Source organism: Macaca thibetana, chromosome 14 (assembly GCF_024542745.1).
Source record: "Macaca thibetana thibetana isolate TM-01 chromosome 14, ASM2454274v1, whole genome shotgun sequence".
Classification (NCBI taxonomy): Eukaryota; Metazoa; Chordata; class Mammalia; order Primates; family Cercopithecidae; genus Macaca; species Macaca thibetana.
In genome coordinates, this window is record NC_065591.1 from 58,695,056 (window position 1) to 58,700,816 (window position 5,761).

The following is a 5,761-nucleotide window of genomic DNA, read 5'->3' on the forward strand; positions in this document are numbered from 1 at the left end:
TTTGTCCCCTCCATATCATATGTTGAAATGTTATCCCCAATATTGGAGATGGGGCCTAATGGGAGATGTTTGAGTCATGGAGGCTGATTACTCATGAATAAGTTGGTGCCCTCCTACCCATAAGGAGTGAGTTCTCACTCTGAGTTGACGTTGCCTCCCCACTCTCTCTTGCTCCTCATTTCACTTTATGACATGCTTTCTCCCTCTTCTGCCTGGAGTGGAAGCTTTCTGAGGCCCTTACCAGTAGCAGATAGATGCTGGTGCCCTGCTTCCTATACAGCCTGCAGAACCATGAGCCAAAACAAATTTATTTTCTTTGTAAATTACCCACCCTCAGGTATTCCTTTATAGCAATGTAAATGGACTAATAAAGGTTATTTTTAATCTTTCGACATTAAAACAGTGCCACAGTGAAAGTCTTTAAATATGCATGCTTGTGCCCTGGTCAGATACACATGAAGGAAAAGTTTCTTGAGGCTTAATTTCTGGGTCTAAAGATTTATTTCTTTTAAATATCAGTAGATATTGCCAACTTCCCTATTAAAATGTTGCATTAATTTACACTCCCATCAAATACATTTTCTATTTAGTTATATCTTTACTAACATTTGATATCTTCAAACTCTTTAATTTCACTAATTTGTTATGTAAAAATGGCATCTCATTGCTAAATTTTTATGTGATACTTTATACTTGAGGATGCATATAATATTCTATGTTTGTTGGTCATTTTCATTTCTGTTTTCTGTGAAGTGACTTGTTATTTCCTTTGTTCGTTTTTTTAAAAATTAGGCTGTTCAACTTTCTTTTACTGCTTTGAAAAACCCTTGAATAACATGAAAAAAATAGCCCTTTGATTTTGCCTTGGAAGTAAGTTGTTTAGTATTTTTCCAGTTGACTTTCTGCATGTATTTTTGCATCACATGTGTATTTTATAATTTAAGTAAATCAAGAAGTCTTTACCCTTCTGATTTTTTTTGGTTAATATTTGAAAGCCTTCTGTTTTTAAAAGTTAGGCTGTTTAAAAACCGCCCATTTTTTTCTTCTGAGATTTTCCTAGCTTACTTACATATATGGCTTCATTTACCTCTTTATACATCTAAAATTTATTTTGATGTAATAAGTAAGATAGGAATCCACCTTAGATGTTTTCCTAAAATGCTCTCTTAGTACCAGTTATGGAAAAATGTCCCAGTGATTTTAAATGTGTTTTATACAAGATACTAAACTTCTGCTGGATTCAGTCTGTTTTTGTTTCCTGTAGTCTGTTCCTTTTCTGACTTTATATTTCCATACAAATACCATGCAATCTTAATTATCTTCTTTGTTGTTGTTGTTATTTGTTTGATTATCAGATGCAGAGGAATGAGTGAATAATATTCCTCAGTATATGACACATTGCTGTGCATTCAAAGTCATTTCAAAGCCCCTCTCTTGTTATTTATTTATTTACTGGGTTTTTTTGCTTGATTTATACCCAAACTTGATTCCTGCTGACCCTGTAACCATTCTAAGGTATGCAATACTTTTGTTTTGTTTTTGAAAAATGACATTTTTGTGCCTGTATTCTTAATTTACATAAATGATATTTTGCTATATGCCTCTTTGTTTCTCACTTTTCCACCTACCTCTGTCTTTAAAAAGATCATTCAAGTTCCATGTGTGTATGTAATCTCTTTCTAACTGCTGTGGGATCTTCTTTGGTATACATCTGTCACACTTTCATTCATCTTCTCTCCCGGTGAGTAAAGTAATATCCAAATTACACAACACCTCCGCAACACAAACAACAGAACACTAAACATTTCAGGAGTGTACACATATATCTGCAACCAATGTTTTGGGTTCTATCTTTAACAATAGTGACTATAACAGAATAAGCAAGTATAAGGTGACCAAGTAATTGCCAGATTCCTTCCCGGGGGGGCTGCACTTCTCTACATCTTTCCCAACTGTAAATGAGTGTTATATTCTACTTTTTTATCAACATTTTACAGTATTTGACTTCTGAATATCTGCATGCCTATTAGATATGTCTTTGTTGCTCTAATTTGCATACCTTTGATTACTAATGAATTTGAGTATTGCTTTATATTCTTGTAGCTCAATGAAGTTACTTTTTAATAAATACCCTTTTTATTACCTCTGCTCTTTTTTTCTTTTGGAGATTTCTTCCTCTTTTGTTGGTTTTTAGAAGTTTATTGTGAATTCCTGATATTAGATTTTTATTTCTTTTTGGTTTTAAACAGTGAAAATATCTCATCGATTCTCTCATCTTTTAGTTTTGTCTATGATGTCCTTCATTGAAGACAAATACCAGATTTTTATGAAACCAAATTTATCAAAATTTTTATTATGGTTTGTGCTTTAGAAGCTCCTCACTCTAGGTCAGAAAGATGTTCTATGTTTTATTCAATTGTGCCATTGTTCTCTTGTAACTTTTAGATATTTAATTCATTTAGAGTTTACCTTCTATCATGTTAGGTAGGAGTCCAGCTTTATTTTTATCTATGTAGTAAACCCACTTTACTAACATTACTTAGTAAACTATTTTCCCTTCTCTGATGATTTTTGGACTTAACTTCATTGTATATTCGATTTCCACATGGGTCTATCTATGAGGTCTTCATTCTCTTCTGTTTGTTTATTAGTCTTTTATTTTTTGCAACAGTGCCACCTGGCTTTTATTTTTTGGCTCAATGACTTGTCTTCAGTATCTGGTAGAAAATCCTACACCACTCTTCTTAATATTGTTAGTAACTAATTGTGGATTGTTATTTCTCCACATAAAATTGAAAGTAAATATATTGAGCTACTAAAAAAATCCAACTGGAATTGTAATTGATATTGCACTAAGTTAATAGGTCAATTTGGGGAGAAATAATATATGTACAATATTACATCATCTGATCCAAGAGAGGAAATATCTCTTTATTACTCAAATTACCTTCTATGTTCTTTACTACAACTATTTTTTCCCAAGGAGTTTTTGTATATTTTTGGGGGTATTTATCTGATATTTTATATATATATATGTATGTATATGTTCTGGGGTACATGTGTAGAACATGCAGTTTTGTTACATAGGTGTACATGTGCCATGGTGGTTTGCTGTACCCATCAGCCTGTCACCTACATTAGGTATTTCTTCTAATGCTATCCCTCCCCTAGCCCCCCAACCCCAACAGACCCTGGTGTGTGATGTTCCCCTCCCTGTGTCCATGTGTTCTCATTGATCTCAGGGACGTGGATGAAGCTGGAACCCATCATTCTCAGCAAACTAACACAAGAACAGAAAACCAAACACTGCAGGTTTTGTGTATTCTTAAATGGTTTCTACATACTTTGTATTTTTTGTTGCTGTTGTGAATTGTACCCTATTTTAAACATTATATTTTCTAACTGGTCATTGCTAGTAGAGAAATTTGCTATTTTTTTTAATTGAGCTCCTATCTAGGAAACTTACAAATCTTTCTTATTACTTCTAACATTTTCTCATGTATGTTTTTTGTTTTTCTTTCTTCTAGTTCGATAATCATATGATTGTATGTAATATAGTTTATTCTCTTATACTTCTTAAATCTTTTTCTTTTTTCATGATGTTTTTAATGATGTCAGTACTATACTAAAGAGTAATGGTGATAGCAGTATAATTGTTACTCCTAATCTTAGAGACCACACCTATAATTTTTTTTATTAAATATGACGTGTTATGAGGTTTTCATGTATAGCCAACCCAGATAAGCTATTTTTGTTATATTCTTAATTTACAAAGAATAAAAATAAATGAGGCCGGGCGTGGTGGCTCACGCCTGTAATCCCAGCACTTTGGGAGGCCAAGGCGGTTGGATCACGAGGGCAGGAGATTGATACCATCCTGGCTAACACAGCGAAACCCCATCTCTACTAAAAAAATACAAAAAATTAGCCGGGTGTGGTGACAGGCGCCTGTAGTCCCAGCTACTCGGGAGGCTGAGGCAGGCGAATGGCATGAACCAGGGAGGCGGAGCTTGCAGTGAGCCAGGATCAAGCCACTGCACTCCAGCCTGGGTGACAGAGCAAGACTCCGTCTCAAAATAATAATAATAATAAATGAGTGTTTATGTTTTAGCAAATGTCTTTCCTACATCACTTAGATTATTATCTGACTTTCATCCTTCAGTATAATTCATGAATTTCTTTGTAGGGTTTCTGATATTGAGATATATTTGAATCCGAGACATAAACCATATTTTATCATAGTGTTTTATTTTTTTTAAAAAGTGTAGATTCAATTAGCTCTAATTTTGGTTAAGATTTTTGTACTTATTCATAAGTAAAATGAATCTATATTTTACTTTACTTATTGACACTATTATGTAGTTTTGTACTACTCAAGATTACATGTGCCTTGTCAAATAAGACAGGAAGAATTAACTCCTTTTTCCTACTTTTTAGGGAAAATACATAAAGAAAGTAATGAACTGTTTCATGAAAGTCTGGTAGAACTCAATTATAAAACTACTCAGACCTGGACTATATTAGGGGAGGTCTTTGCCGTTTTATTTTCAGTGATATTTGTCATTTCAAGTTATCATTCAGTTGTATCAATTATTTTGTACATTATTTTGCATTTTATATCTTTCTGTGAATTTACTTACTTCCTGTATTTTAAAATTTATTGCCATGTAGTTGTTTGTAATAGGCTTTCACTTAATGAAATCTTCTCTGTAGTTATTTTTAAATACTCTATTTTTTTGTGTGTTTTCTCCTTTTAAAAATTATTTCAACTAAAAATGGTGGCTTTTGTTTTTATCCTAAAATAATGTATTATAAGAGAAAAACGTTATTCCACATAGTCTGCAAGAAAGGCAAGTTTGATTTGTCTTACTTGAGAAATTAACAAAATCTTCATTTCACTTTTATTATGCATTTTATTTTTATTTTTATTTATTTATTTATTTTTTTTGAGACAGAGTCTCACTCTGTCACCCAGGCTGGAGTGCAGTGGTGCAATCTCAGCTCATTGCAACCTCTGCCTCCTGGGTTGAAGTGATTCTCCTGCCTCAGCCTCCCAAGTAGCTGGGATTACGGGTGAATGCCACCATGAGCAGCTAATTTTTGTATTTTTAGTAGAGATGGGGTTCACCATGTTACCCAGGCTGGTCTTGAATCCCTGACCTCAGGTGATCTGCCAATAAGTTTGGTCCCTAACATTGTTATTATTTTGTGTGTTTCTTATAACACAAAGCTTTCCTACTTGGTTTCAGCTGTCTTTTTCTTAATTAAATACTAAGTTGATTGCTATAAACATTTGACTGTTTTCCAGAATTCAGATGTTTATTCTGATAGTATTTTTAATGGCCTTTTCCTTTTTTGGCATTTCTTTGGAGGAATGATAACCCATTGGAGTCCCCTACTTCACTATTTTCACTTTTAAAAGTGATTTGACAGACTTTTGACTTAGTAATCTTCACAAAGAACAAGTTTGAGATGTTGTTAATATTATTTTTATTTTGTTATCTATTTGGTTTATTTATCCTTTTATATTTATTATTTCCCTGATTGTGCCTTTGAATTTACTCTGCTATATTTTCCCCAACCCCAACCCCCAGCAACTTGAATTAAATGTTTAACTCCGTTTTTCTCTTTACTCTGTTTTTTAATGAGGTATTACTTATATAAAATAATATGCACCAGTCTTAAGTATAGCTCAAGAACTGTTAACATATGTAATGTATGTAACTATTACATAAATCAGAATGTAGAACACTCACAGCAC